At 31.1% G+C, this 16,126-nt stretch overlaps 1 protein-coding gene and 2 long non-coding RNA genes across 6 annotated transcripts in view; 2 read left to right on the forward strand and 1 right to left on the reverse strand.

Moving 5' to 3' along the window:
- The window catches only part of LOC127698247 (uncharacterized), a 32,707-nt gene extending 16,969 nt beyond the window's left edge, over positions 1 to 15,738 (reverse strand). For all 4 annotated transcript variants that reach the window (XR_007980765.1, XR_007980764.1, XR_007980766.1 and 1 more), the window contains exon 1: positions 15,010 to 15,738. This is a non-coding gene — a long non-coding RNA (uncharacterized LOC127698247). The remainder of the gene's footprint in view (positions 1 to 15,009) is intronic.
- The window catches only part of LOC127698220 (ribosome quality control complex subunit NEMF-like), an 82,845-nt gene that overhangs the window by 33,004 nt on the left and 33,715 nt on the right, over positions 1 to 16,126 (forward strand). The window lies entirely within an intron of this gene.
- Positions 777 to 15,052, forward strand: LOC127698244 (uncharacterized). The gene is made up of 3 exons (XR_007980761.1): positions 777 to 2,543; positions 3,068 to 3,707; positions 14,862 to 15,052. It is a non-coding gene; the product is annotated as an uncharacterized LOC127698244 (long non-coding RNA).

Raw genomic sequence — 16,126 nt, forward strand, 5'->3', positions numbered from 1 at the left:
GCTAAAAAGCCTGGGAGCAATGATTCTTCTAAAGACTCTACAAAGGAAAAACCACCCAAGCAGAACAAACGATCCCATTCAGATGTTGCAAATGAGAGTGTAGAAGGAACTGACTTGACTGGTATTCAAAATGATTTAAGTGAAATTAAAAAATCTCTTCAGGGTACAGTTACAAAGACTGATCTTAATAGTGCTATGGTTAATTTAGTACAACAAAAGGACTTAAAAAGTTTAGTTAGTGACATTGTCCAGAAATTATTAGATCATTTTGAAGAGAAGATCACCAGTAAGTTTGAGTGTAAAATAAGGGAGGCAACTGGAAAACTTGATGATAAGTTAGATACATTGATGATAGAGAATGAGAATCTGAGGGAAAGAATCAGGGCAAAAGATAAAGTTATTGATAACTTAGTGGAAAAGGTTGGGGACATTAATAACAGATCTATTGATGCAATGAAGTTAGCCAATTACAATGAGCAATACAGTCGTAAACATAACATAAGAATGCTAAACTTTCCTGAAAAAAGGGGTGAGAACTTGAAAAAAGCCTTTGTTGAACTAGTAAATAGTGACCTAAATGTAAATATTGAGCCCAGTGATGTGCTAGCCATCCACAGAATACCTGGAAAAGAAGGTTACCAGAAGCCTGTTATCGTGAAGGTTAGAAACACTGACACTAAAATACGGATAATGCGACAAAAAAGATCCTTGAAAAATGAACTTAAATTTCATGATGATATAACACAACGCAATATTGGACTTATGGCAAGACTTAAGAACACTGGAAAATTTGAAAATGTATGGTTTTACAACTGTAACGTGTATGCCAAAACTGAAACTAGTAGCAGAATAAGATTTGACCTGTTTGACAATGTAGATGAAAAAATGAAAAAGAAATTGAAAGAGGGAACTTAATCAATCTTGTTTTGTCAGTTACATCATTTAATTTATTTTTGAATAATGTCCAGCTTTTTATACGACCGCAAAAAAATTTTGTGGTCGTATATTGGTATGACGTTGGCGTCGTCGTCGTCGTCGTCGTCGTCGTCGTCGTCGTCGTCGTCGTCGTCGTCCGGCGTCCGGCGTCGTCGTCCGAATACATATTGGTTTTCGCACTCTAACTTTAGTTTAAGTGAATGGATCTTTTTGAAATTTGACCATAAGGTTAAATACCACAAAAGGAAGGTTGGGATTGATTTTGGGGGTTATGGTACCAACAGTTAAGGAATTAGGGGCCAAAAAGGGGCCAAAAATGAGCATTTTCTAGTTTCCAGACAATAACTGTGGAACGGTGTATGGATCTCTCTGAAATTATACTACAAGTTTCCATACCACAAAGGGATGGTTAGGATTTGCTTTGGGGGGTTATGGCTCAAACCGTTTAGGAATTAGGGGCAAAAAAGGGGGAAAAACAAGGTTGTCCTGGTTAATGGACAAATACTTTAGTACAAAACATAATTTAAAGCAGTGTAAGGGAGATAAATCAAATACATCATTGAAATTATCTCCCTTACACTGCTTTTAAATTATGTATTAAGTAATGGTTAATGAACAATAAAGATAATCTAAAACAGTGTAAGGGAGGTAATCCAAATACAACGTTTTGGTTACTTCCCTTACACTGCTTTTAAATTATGTTTAAAGAAATGCATATTTATAAAGGAAGACCAGTAAAAATATCTGCAAATGTTTTCATCTTTTTTTTTTTACAAAAAAATCCATATGAAAGATTTGACACTATATTTTTATTAATTCTATTATAAAATAGATTAAGTTAGCACTATGGTAAATTTAAATGGGTAATTATGGTTGCCAACTCCATTGGAAATTTGAATTGAGATTATGACCATATCTTGAGGGAAAGAATTTTTTTTGGGGAAAAGGGGGGGGGGATAAAAAGAAATTGTGGGGGGCCAATTTTTTCTCATTTCAGATTTCAGAAATTAAAAAGAATTATTCTTCAAATATTATTTTTTTTTCAAATTTCAAATATTGAAAAATTTCAAGAAGTAATCTTTAATTGCACAGTATGGCGCATTAGATTTGTAAAATCTTTGATCACATTTATTTATTTGTTATGCCGAATCTAACAGTGTATTTAGATTTTTAATTTTGGGTCCAGTTTTCAAATTGGTCTACATTAATGTCCAAAGGGTCCAAAATTAAACTTTGTTTGATTTTAGCAAAAATTGAATATATGAGGTTCTTTGATATGCTGAATCTAAACATGTATTTAGATTTTTGATTTTTGGCCCAGTTTTCAAGTTGGTCCAAATTGGGGTCCAAAATTAAACTTTGTTTGATTTCAACAAAAATTGAATATATTGGGTTCTTTGATATGCTGAATCTAACCATGTATTTAGATTTTTTATTTGTGGACCCCGTTATCTAATTGGTTCATATTGAGGTCAAAAGGGTCCAAAATTAAACTTTGTTTGATTTCATCTAAAATTGAATTATTGGGGTTCTTTGATATTCCAAATCTAACCGTGTATTTAGGTTTTTTATTTTGGGTCCTGTTTTTTAAATTGGTCTACATTGAGGTCCAAAGGGTCCAAAATTAAACTTAGTTTGATTTTGAAAAAAATTGAATTCTTGGGGTTCTTTGATTTGCTGAATCTAAACATGTGTTTAGATTTTTGATTATGGGCCCAGTTTTCAAGTTAAGCCAAGATAGGGTCCAGTATTTAAACTTTGTTTGATTTCAACAAAAATTGAATATATGGGGTTCTTTGATATGCTGAATCTAAACATGTATTTAGATTTTTGATTATGGGCCCAGTTTTCAAGTTGGTCCAAATTGGGGTCCAAAATTAAACTTTTTTTGATTTCAACAAAAATTGAATATATGAGGTTCTTTGATATGCTGAATCTAACCATGTATTTAGATTTTTTATTTGTAGGCCCCGCTTTCAAATTGGTTCATATTGAGGTCAAAAGGGTCCAAAATTAAACTTTGTTTGATTTCATCGAAAATTGAATTATTGGGGTTCTTTGATATGCCAAATCTAACCGTGTTTTTAGATTTTTAATTTGGGTTCCGTTTTTTAAATTTGTCTTCATTGAGGTCCAAAGGGTCCAAAATTAAACTTAGTTTGATTTTAACAAAAATTGAATTCTTGGGGTTCTTTGATATGCTGAATCTAAACATGTGTTTAGATTTTTGATTATGGGCCCAGTTTTCAAGTTGGTCTAAGTTGGGGTCCAAAATTAAACTTTTTTTGATTTCAACAAAAATTGAATATATGGGGTTCTTTGATATGCTGAATCTAACCATGAATTTAGATTTTTTATTTGTGGGCCCAGCTATCAAATTGGTTCATATTGAGGTCAAAAGGGTCCAAAATTAAACTTTGTTTGATTTCATCAAAAATTGAATTATCGGGGTTCTTTGATATTCCAAATCTAACCGTGTATTTAGATTTTTAATTTTAAGTCCCGTTTTTTAAATTGGTCTACATTAAGGTCCAAAGGGTCCAAAATTAAACTTAGTTTGATTTTAGCAAAAATTGAATTCTTGGGGTTCTTTGATATGCTGAATCTAAACATGTGTTTAGATTTTTGATTATGGGCCCAGTTTTCAAGTTTGTCCAAGTTGGGGTCCAAAATTAAACTTTGTTTGATTTTAACAAAAATTGAATATATGGGGTTCTTTGATATGCTGAATCTAACCATGTATTTTGATTTTGGACATTGGACCATAATAGGTAAATTAAAAAAATTCAAGTTCTTAGACCACATTCTTTCTGTGTCAGAAACCTATGCTGTGTCAAATATTTAATAACAATCCAAATTCAGAGCTGTATCAAGCTTGAATGTTGTGTCCATACTTGCCCCAACTGTTCAGGGTTCGACCTCTGCGGTCGTATCAAGCTGCGCCCCAGCGAAGCATTTTATTATTAATTTCAATAGATAGATATAAATGTAAAAGATAATTGCTGAAGTAAAAAGTGTTTTATATCAGTCGTGAATTACATATTCCTATATAAATAGTTAAGAATATAAGAGATATTCATCTTGATAAATTTGTTTAAAATAAATTATACTGTCACTATACAGTAAAGGGGAAATAACTCTAACATTAATAATGATATAAATATTCAATTTTATCTCCCTTTTAAACATCTATTCCTTTGATAGATTTATGTATAATTGTTACATGCCATACTGTAAATTAATTAATACATTCAATGTTGAATGAAGAAAATAATAAGCGACATCTTATGTTTGTATGTGTGTATGTTTGTGTATGTCAAATTTGTTACAATTGTATATTTGTACTTATGAACTTACTTATATGGTTTATAAAACATCCCTTCATCTATAATCATGGATAATAATGTAATGATATTATCAATGAATGTGAGGGGACTTTTCTCAAATTCCAAAAAGAGGGCAGATGTATTTGATTGGGCTAAGAGTAAAAATACTTCGATAGTGTGTTTCCAGGAAACTCATAGTAAAAAAGACATTGAAAAAAACTGGGAGGATGAATGGGGAAGCACATGTTTTTTCAGTCATAAAGACAGTAAAAGTGCAGGTGTCTCTGTTATGTTTAAAAAGGGTCTGGATTTTGTTGTGCATAATTCTGTTACTGATGATAATGGTCGTTACATTGTTTTAGATGTATCAATTTTTTCACAAAGAATGAGTTTTGCCTGTTTGTATGGTTATAATACAGATGAACCTGCATTCTTTGATATAATAATGCAGAACATTTTATCATTTAAAAACACAAGTGTTTTATTATGTGGTGACTGGAATGTTGTTTTAGATAAATTTATGGATACATATAATATCAAACATAATAGAAACCCTAACTCCCGTAAAAAACTTGATGAAATCATTGATGTTTTTGAACTACTTGATCCTTGGCGTACATGCTATCCAGAAGATAGGAAATATACTTGGCGTCAGTCCTCACCTATAAAACAAAGTCGTTTAGATTATTTTTTAATTTCAGAAGACCTTTTTTCACTAATGAAAAATACTAAAATTATACCAGGCTATAGAACTGACCACTCAGCAATTATTTTCACCTTCTCAGCTTGTTTAGAGAAACGGGGCAAAAGTTACTGGAAATTTAACTCTCAATTACTCAGAGATGCAGATTATATACAAAAGGTTAAATTATGCATTAAGGATACTATTTTGGAATACTATCTGTCAGGTGATATGGAAGATCTTCTTTCTGTTGATTTGTCATGTAATGATCAAACATTTTTTGAAATATTGAAAATGAAGATTAGATCTTTGTCCATAAATTACAACATAAATAAATCCAAGGAGGAAAAAAATTTCACCCTCAAACTTGAAAATAATATTTTACATTTAGAAACTATTATGAACCATTCTCCAAATGAGGAGGTTCAAAAATCTTTACTTGATAAAAAACTTGAACTAGAAAATTGTCGACAAAAGAAGGTTGAAGGTTTGCTGCTTAGATCCCGCTCTAACTGGCATGAGAATGGTGAAAAATGTTCAAATTATTTTTGTAAATTAGAAAAGAAAAATTTTATAAAGAAAACAATAACAGAACTAATAGATGATAAAGGTCAACATATATCAGAGCAATCAAAAATTCTAACGGAACAACAAAATTTTTATAGAAATTTATACTCAAGCAAAAAATTAGATTGTGATGATTCATCATTTTTTAATCATAACATTAAGCTCACAGAAGAACAAAGAGATTTTTGTGAGGGAAATTTAACTTTTAAAGAGTGTGCTGATTCGTTAAAATTTATGACAAATGGTAAAAGTCCAGGTTCTGATGGGTACACAGTAGACTTTTATAAATTTTTTTGGAAAGATATTGGTCCTTTCATCTTTCGGTCTCTTCATTTTGGATACGAGGTTGGAAAATTTTCTGATTTTCAGTATCAAAGTGTAATTACATGCATTCCTAAGGAGGGGAAAGACAGACAGTATATAAGTAACTGGCGTCCTATTAGTCTTTTGAATACTGATATGAAAATAGCTTCTGCTGTTATAGCTAATAGACTTAAACCAGTTTTACCATTTGTCATAAGTGATACACAAAAAGGTTTCATCAAAGATAGAATTATGGGTGAGAACACACGCCTTTTATATGATTTAATGCACTATCTTGAAGAAAATAATAAGACAGGTCTTTTATTACTTGTTGATTTTGAAAAGGCCTTTGATTCCTTAGAATGGTTATTTTTAAAAAATTCTTTAAAAAGTTTTAATTTTGGGCCTTCAGTTTGTAAATGGTTTGAAACTTTATACTCAGGGGCATCAAGTTGTGTTATAAATAATGGACATACTTCAAAGTTTTTTCAATTGGAAAGAGGCTGCAGACAAGGAGATCCTCTTTCACCCTATTTATTTATAATTGGTGTTGAATTACTATCTTTAAAATTAAAAGATAATCCTGAAATAAGGGGAATAACTGTAAATGATAATGAATCACTTTTAAGCCAGTATGCAGATGACACATTCCTTATGTTAGATGGAAGGGAAATATCGTTGAGGGTAACACTTTCATGTTTTGAATCTTTTTATAAAATTTCAGGTTTAAAAATAAATGCTTCAAAGACAAAAGCACTATGGGTTGGAAACAAAAAGTATTCAGATATGATTCTTTGTCCTGACTTAAAACTTCATTGGTCACATTCAAATTTTAAACTTTTGGGGATTGAATTTTCTTTAGATTTAAACTGTATCACAGAAATTAATTTTGCCAAGAAGATTAAAGAAGTCTCTGCAATCCTGAAGAGCTGGCAACATCGTAAACTAACATTATTGGGGAAAATTACAGTAGTTAAATCACTTGCTCTTTCGAAATTGGTACACTTAATGACTGCATTGCCAAACCTATCACAATCCAGGTTAACAGAGCTCACTTCATTATTTTATAATTTTATATGGAGTGGAAAACCAGACAGAATTAAGCGTAACACACTTATTGGTGATATTTCACAAGGTGGACTTAATATGGTACATCTTCATTCCTTTAATATCTATTTAAAAATTAGTTGGATAAAAAGACTGATGTCAAACCCAGTTGGTGGCTGGCAGCAGTTGTTACTGGCAGACCTTATACAGTATGGGGGTGAAAGGGTTTTACATCTACAGAAAGAAAAGCTGATTGAGATTTCTAAAAAATGTAAAAATCCTTTCTGGAAGGATGTTTTACTATGCTTTTCTATCGCAAAACCTAATACTGAGAATTCTGTCAGTGACATTTTATCATTAGATATTTTGAACTTTTCCTCTTTGGATGATTTCCCATATTATATTCAATGGAAACAAGGAGGTGTGCAGTCAGTAAGTGACCTAATTAATAAAGAAAATATGAATTTTTATAAATTTGAGCAATTTCAAGAAAGAGTAAAAATCAACAATTTTATCAAATATCATGGTCTGATTTCAAGAATCCCTCAGACTATGAAAAAATACCTTAAAGAGAACTGTTTAAAGCAAGATTTGGATAAGCCTGATAATGGTGATATTTTTTTAAAGAGAATTATAGGTAATGTGAAAGCCAAATTTGTATATAAAAATTTAGTAAATAAAGTTATTGAACTACCAACAGTCAAGTTTTCGAAATGGGAAGAACTGTTGATTATTGATACAACAGAATGGTCAGAATATTTCAGGATAACCAAAAAATCATGTAGAGATGTTTATTTAAGAACTTTTCAATACAAATTTTTGCATAGAATCATAGCAACTAATACCTTTTTATACAAAATTAAATTAAAAGACACCAAGATGTGTACTTTTTGTAAACTTGGTGAAGAAACCATTGAACACCTTTTTTTTGAATGCCCAATAACTTTTCAATTGTGGCAGTCTTTTTCAAATGCAGTAAAACTTTTTTTTGTAAACTTTGTTCTTAACAAAGAGAATGTGTTTCTTGGTTGCAAACATGAAAGCTTATTACTGAATCTGTTAGTCATAATTACAAAAAACTATATATACAAATGTAAATTAAATGAAACAAAACCAAATATGGTTGGGTTAAAGAATAGAATAAAGAAATACCAATTTCTTGAATATTATATTGCAAAGAAAAATAATAGAGTCCAAGTGTGTGAAAAATTTTGGTCTCCTTTACATGTAATATTTAATTAATTATTGTTTCATATAAGTGAGAGAATAAAATATCTATATATCATGAGCAAATATTTAGCCTTGAGTTTTTTTTTGTTTTTTTTTTTCTTTAAAATATTTTGTTTTTAAAATGTAAGTCAAGATACATCATGTACATATTGTAGCAAAGCAAATGAGTGAAGAGTATTTGTATTGTATGTGAGAAAGTCAGAGAGCGAGAGAATATAATCAAATAAAATTTATATGTAACCTTAAATACTACATGTATAATTATAAAAATCAACTTGTCAGTGATATATATTGTATACTGAATTATTTTTTATATGTAACCCCTTGATACCCTTGTCAGGTGGTAGTGTAGGGGTACATGTATATTAAATCTTGACTATTGAAAAACAAATAAAAGATAAAAAAAAAAAAAAAAAAAAAAAAATTGAATATATGAGGTTCTTTGATATGCTGAATCTAAACATGTATTTAGATTTTTGATTTTTTTGGCCCAGTTTTCAAGTTGGTCCAAATTGGGGTCCAAAATTAAACTTTGTTTGATTTCAACAAAAATTGAATATATGGGGTTCTTTGATATGCTGAATCTAACCATGTATTTAGATTTTTTATTTGTGGACCCCGTTATCAAATTGGTTCATATTGAGGTCAAAAGGGTCCAAAATTAAACTTTGTTTGATTTCATCTAAAATTGAATTATTGGGGCTCTTTGATATTCCAAATCTAACCGTGTATTTAGATTTTTAATTTTGGGTCCTGTTTTTTAAATTGGTCTACATTAAGGTCCAAAGGGTCCAAAATTAAACTTAGTTTTATTTTAACAAAAATTGAATTCTTGGGGTTCTTTGATATGCTGAATCTAAACATGTGTTTAGATTTTTGATTATGGGCCCAGTTTTCAAGTTGGTCCAAGATAGGGTCCAGTATTTAAACTTTGTTTGATTTCAACAAAAATTGAATATATGGGGTTCTTTGATATGCTGAATCTAAACATGTATTTAGATTTTTGATTATGGGCCCAGTTTTCAAATTGGTCCAAATTTGGGTCCAAAATTAAACTTTGTTTGATTTCAACAAAAATTGAATATATGAGGTTCTTTGATATGCTGAATCTAACCATGTATTTAGATTTTTTATTTGTAGGCCCCGCTATCAAATTTGTTCATATTGAGGTCAAAAGGGTCCAAAATTAAACTTTGTTTGATTTCATCAAAAATTGAATTATTGGGGTTCTTTGATATGCCAAATCTAACAGTGTATTTAGATTTTTAATTTTAAGTCCCGTTTTTATACGACCGCAAAAAAATTTTGAGGTCGTATATTGGTATGACAATGGCGTCGTCGTCGTTGTCCGGCGTCGCTGTCCGAATACACAATGGTTTTCGCACTCTAACTTTAGTTTAAGTGAATGGATCTCTATGAAATTTTACCATAAGGTTCAATACCACAATAGGAAGGTGGGGATTGATTTTGGGGGTTATGGTACCAACAGTTAAGGAATTAGGGGCCAAAAAGGGGCCGAAAATAAGCATTTTTGTAACTTCCAGACATAACTTGTGTGTTAGCATATGGATCTCTTTGACATTGTACCACAAGATTCCATATCACAAAGGGTCAATGCTGGGATTGATTTTGGGGTTAATTGCCTCAAAATTTTAGGAATAAGGGGCCAAAAGGGGGCAAAAAACAAGCATTTTTCTAGTTTCATGACAATAACTTGTGTGTAAGTGTATGGATCTTTCTGAAATTTTACTACAAGGTTCCATTTCACAAAGGGAAAGCTGGAATTGAGTGTTGTGGTAATTGCTCAAAACGTTTAGTAATAAGGGGCCTAAAAAGGGGTTTAAAATAAGCATTTTTTAGTTTCTAGACAATAACTTGTGTTCAAGTGTATGGATCTCTCTAAAATTGTATTACAAGGTACCATACCACAAAGGCAAGGCTGTTATTGAGCTTGGTTTGGGGGGAAAGGGGGGGTGGGGGTGATGAATCATAAGGGGGGCGGGGGTCAAAAAAGGGGTAATTTTTTTTTTTCCTTTTTTTTTTGTTTAAAATTTACATTTTAAGTTAGTTATTTTTTATCACGAAGAGAAAGTAGGAATTGAGTTTTGGGGTTAATTGCTCAAACATTTATGAATAAGGGGCCAAATATTGGTCAAAAATAAGGATTTTTTTAGTTTGCAACAAAAACTTGTGTTCAAGTGTATGGATCTCTGTGAAATTGTATTGCAATGTACCATACCACAAATTGAAGGTTGTGATTGAGGTGGGGGATGATGAATCAAAAGGGGGTTGAAAAAATGTGTGGGAGGTAGGATTTTTTTTTTTCCTCTTTTTTTCTTTAAAATTTTCCATTTAAAGATGGTTGTTTCAGATTTATATATGAAAGAAAATAATAATGATACGGTTATATATCATGAGGAATTGAAATTTAAAATTATGTATATTGGAAATTTAGGTTACATTGGAAAGTAATAATTGGCTTTGGGGGGGGGGGGGGGGGGGGGGTGGTTATGGCTCTAATGTTTAAGGAATAAGGGGAAAAAAGGTTAAAAAACAAGGGTTTCCATTTTAATAGACAAATAATTGAGTAAAGAACATTATTTAAAAGCAGTGTAAGGTTGGTAATTCAAACTCATTTAAATATCTCATCTACACTGCTTTTAAATTATGTAAATTGGAAATTTGCCAATAACTTTATTGTTAATAAATGCATTGGAAATTTGCCAACAATTTTAGTGTAATAAACTTCATTGGAAATTTGCCAATATAAAATTTTGCTGATGAAGGTTTTTTGTTTACCTTTAGCCTTGACTATGAAGTCATTTTCTATTTTTATAGCCTTATGATGTAGTTGAATTATTTAATACTTTTATGATGTGTTTAAATGGGGTTTTATCATGTTTATGGTTGCAAATTTATTGTTTTAGTATAATAAACTCCATTTAAAATTTGCCAATAAAAAAAAATTTTGTTTATTTTTAGCTATGATTATGATGTCATTTTCTATTTTACTTTTATGGTTGCAAAGAAATTTTTATTTTTAGATATTACTGTTAAATGATGCTGATTAAGGTTTTTGCTATGTTTAGCCATGACTATGATGTCATTTTCTATTTTAATATCTGTTATGATGTATTTAAATGGGCTTTTATGGTTACAAAGGAATTTTATTTTTAGATATTACTATAAAATGTTGCTGATGCTGATTAAGGATTTTGTTTATTTTTAGCCATGACTATGATGTCATTTTCTATTTTAATACCTTTATGATGTAATTTCCATTTTTATACGACCGCAAAAATTGAAAATTTTTTGGTCGTATATTGGTATGACGTTGGCGTCGTCGTCGTCGTCGTCGTCGTTGTCGTCGTCGTCGTCGTCGTCGTCTGGCGTCGTCCGGCGTCGTCCGAAGACACATTGGTTTTCGCACTCTAACTTTAGTTTAAGTGAATGGATCTCCATGAAATTTTACCATAAGGTTCAATACCACGAAAGGAAGGTTGGGATTGATTTTGGGGGTTATGGTACCAACAGTTAAGGAATTAGGGGCCAAAAAGGGGCCAAAAATAAGCATTTTTGTAACTTCCAGACAATAACTTGTGTGTAAGTGTATGGATCTCTCTGACATTGTACCACAAGGTTCCATATCACAAAGGGAAGGCTGTAATTGATTTTGGGGATAATTGCCTCAAAATTTTAGGAATTAGGGGCCAAAAAAGGGGGAAAAAACAAGCATTTTTCTAGTTTCATGACAATAACTTGTGTGTAAGTGTTTGGATGTTTCTGAAATTGTACTACAAGGTTCCATATCACAAAGGGAAAGCTGGAATTGAGTTTGGGGGTAATTGCCTGAAACGTTTAGGAATTGGGGGCCAAAAAGGGGCCAAAAATAAGCATTTTTCTAGTTTCCAGACAATAACTTGTGTTCAAGTGTATGGATCTCTCTGAAATTGTACTGCAAGGTACCATACCACAAAGGGAAGGCTGGGATTGAGTTTGGGGGTGATGAATCATAAGGGGGTTCAAAAAATTTGGGTGGGGGGGGGTTTTCTTTTTTTTTCTTTTTTTCCTTTTTTTTTTTCTTTTAAAATTTTCCATTTTAAGTTGGTTATTTCTGATTAATATTTAAAAGCAAATAATAATGATATGGTAGGAGATACACACCAAACAGGATGTGTAAATTATTATATAATAAGTATTGTGCAATAGCAAGAAATTTTCAATTGCACAGTATTGCACAATTGCAAGAAATCTTCAATTGCACAGTATTGCGCAATAGCAAGAAATCTTCAATTGCACAGTATTGCGCAATAGCAAGAAATATCCAATAGCACAATATTGCGCAATAGCAAGAAATTGTCAATTGTACAGTATTGCACAATAGCAAGAAATATTCAATTGCACAGTATTGTGCAAAAGAAGATACTTCGTATAAATTGCTTATTTCTTGATCAATTTCAATGGGGTTTTATTCTTGAATTCTTGGGGTTCTTTAATATGCTGAATCTAACCGTGTATTTAGTTTTTTGATTTTGGGCCCCGTTTTTAAATTGGTCCACATTGAGGTCCAAAGGGTCCAAAATTTAACTTTGTTTGATTTCATATAAAATTGAATTATTGGAGTTCTTTGATATGCCGAATCTAACCGTGTATTTAGATTCTTAATTTTTGGTTCCGTTTTCAAATTGGTCTACATTAAGGTCAAAAGGGTCCAAAATTAAACTTAGTTTGATTTTAACAAAAATTGAATTTTTAGGGTTCTTTGATATGCTGAATCTAAACATGTATTTAGATTTTTGATTATGGGCCCAGTTTTCAAGTTGGTCCAAATCGGGGTCCAAAATTAAACTTTGTTTGATTTCAACAAAAATTGAATATATGGGGTTCTTTGATATGCTGAATCTAACCATGTATTTAGATTTTTGATTTTTGGGCCCCGTTATCAACTTTGTCCACATTGAGGTCAAAAGGGTCCAAAATTAAACTTTGTTTGATTTCATCAAAAATTGAATATATGGGGTTCTTTGATATGCTGAATCTAAACATGTATTTAGATTTTAGATTCTTGGCCCAGTTTTCAAGTTGGTCCAAATTGGGGTCCAAATTTAAACTTTGTTTGATTTCAACAAAAATTGAATATATGGGGTTCTTTGATATGCTGAATCTAACCATGTATTTAGATTTTTGATTTTTGGGCCCCGTTATCAACTTTGTCCACATTGAGGTCAAAAGGGTCCAAAATTAAACTTTGTTTGATTTCATCAAAAATTGAATTCTCTGGGTTCTTTGATATGCTGAATCTAACCATGTATTTTGATTTTTTATTTGTGGACCTGCTATCAAATTGGTTCATATTGAGGTCAAAAGGGTCCAAAAATTAAACTTTGTTTGATTTCATCAAAAATTGAATTATTGGGGTTCTTTGATATGCCAAATCTAACCGTGTATTTAGATTTTTAATTTTGGGTCCCGTTTTTAAATTAATCTACATTAAGGTCCAAAGGGTCCAAAATTAAACTTAGTTTGATTTTAACAGAAATTGAATTCTTGGGGTTCTTTGATATGCTGAATCTAAACATGTGTTAAGAATTTTGATTATGGGCCCAGTTTTCAAGTTGGTCCAAGTTGGGGTCCAAAATTAAACTTTGTTTGATTTCAACAAAAATTGAATATATGGGGTTCTTTGATATGCTGAATCTAAACATGTATTTAGATTTTAGATTTTTGGCCCAGTTTTCAAGTTGGTCCAAATTGGGGTCCAAAATTAAACTTTGTTTGATTTCAACAAAAATTGAATATATGGGGTTCTTTGATATGCTGAATCTTACCATGTATTTAGATTTTTTATTTGTGGGCCCGCTATCAAATTGGTTCATATTGAGGTCAAATGGGTCCAAAATTAAACTTTGTTTGATTTCATCAAAAATTTAATTATTGGGGTTCTTTGATATGCCAAATCTAACCGTGTATTTAGATTTTTAATTTTGGGTCCCATTTTTTAAATTGGTCTACATTAAGGTCCAAAGGGTCCAAAATTAAACTTAGTTTGATTTTAACAAAAATTGAATTTATGGGGTTCTTTGATATGCTGAATCTAAACATGTGTTTAGATTTTTGATTATGGGACCAGTTTTCAAGTTGGTCCAAGTTGGGTTCCAAAATTAAACTTTGTTTGATTTCAACAAAAATTGAATATATGGGGTTCTTTGATATGCTGAATCTAAACATGTATTTAGATTTTAGATTTTTGGCCCAGTTTTCAAGTTGGTCCAAAATTAAACTTTGTTTGATTTCAACAAAAATTGAATATATGGGGTTCTTTGATATGCTGAATCTTACCATGTATTTAGATTTTTTATTTTGTAGGCCCGTTATCAAATTGGTTCATATTGTGGTCAAAAGGGTCCAAAATTAAACTTTGTTTGATTTCATCAAAAATTGAATTATTGGGGTTCTTTGATATGCCAAATCTAACCGTGTTTTTAGATTTTTAATTTTGGGTCCCGTTTTTTAAATTGGTCTACATTAAGGTCCAAAGGGTCCAAAATTAAACTTAGTTTGATTTTAACAAAAATTGAATTCTTGGGGTACTTTGATATGCTGAATCTAAACGTGTTTAGATTTTTGATTATGGGACCAGTTTTCAAGTTTGTCCAAGTTGGGGTCCAAAATTAAACTTTGTTTGATTTCAACAAAAATTGAATATATGGGGTTCTTTGATATGCTGAATCTAACCATGTATTTTGATTTTGGACATTGGACCATAATAGGTAAATTAAAAAAATTGAAGTTCTTAGACCACATTCTTTCTGTGTCAGAAACCTATGCTGTGTCAAATATTTAATCACAATCCAAATTCAGAGCTGTATCAAGCTTGAATTTTGTGTCCATACTTGCCCCAACTGTTCAGGGTTCGACCTCTGCGGTCGTATCAAGCTGCGCCCAGCGAAGCATTTTATTAGATATTACTGTTAAATGATGCTGATTAAGGGTTTTTTGCTATGTTTAGCCATGACTATGATGTCATTTTCTATTTTAATATCTTTATGATGTATTTAAATGGGCTTTTATGGTTACAAAGGAATTTTATTTTTAGATATTACTTTAAATGTTGCTGATTAAGGATTTTTGTTTATTTTTAGCCATGACTATGATGTCACTTTCTATTTTAATACCTTTATGATGTATTTAAATGGGCTCCCATGTATTTAGATTTTTGATTATTTATACATGTTACCAAATTGGTCCACATTGAACAAAAACGGTCCAAATTTCAACTTTATTACATTACATCAAACATTGAATTCTACATATTCTTTGATATATTGAAATTAACAAACAATTTAGTTTATGGATATTCCACCATAATAGGTAAATTAAATTTTTTCCAGTTCTTACACCACATTCATCCTGTGTCAGAAACCTATGCTGTGTCAAATATTTAATGACAATCCAAAGTCATAGCTGTATCAAGCTTGAATTTTGTGTCCATACTTGCCCCAACTGTTCAGGGTTCGACCTCTGCGGTCGTATCAAGCTGCGCCCCAGCGAAGCATTTTATTTAAATTGGTCTTCATTGAGGTCCAAAGGGTCCAAAATTAAACTTAGTTTGATTTTAACAAAAATTGAATTCTTGGGGTTCTTTGATATGCTGAATCTAAACATGTGTTTAGATTTTTGATTATGGGCCCAGTTTTCAAGTTGGTCCAAGTTGGGGTCCAAAATTAAACTTTTTTTGATTTCAACAAAAATTGAATATATGGGGTTCTTTGATATGCTGAATCTAACCATGAATTTAGATTTTTTATTTGTGGGCCCCGCTATCAAATTGGTTCATATTGAGGTCAAAAGGGTCCAAAATTAAACTTTGTTTGATTTCATCAAAAATTGAATTATTGGGGTTCTTTGATATTCCAAATCTAACCATGTATTTAGATTTTTAATTTTAAGTCCCGTTTTTTAAATTGGTCTACATTAAGGTCCAAAGGGTCCAAAATTAAACTTAGTTTGATTTTAGCAAAAATTGAATTCTTGG

Source organism: Mytilus californianus, unplaced genomic scaffold (genome assembly GCF_021869535.1).
Source record: "Mytilus californianus isolate M0D057914Y unplaced genomic scaffold, xbMytCali1.0.p SCAF_4, whole genome shotgun sequence".
Taxonomy (NCBI): domain Eukaryota; kingdom Metazoa; phylum Mollusca; class Bivalvia; order Mytilida; family Mytilidae; genus Mytilus; species Mytilus californianus.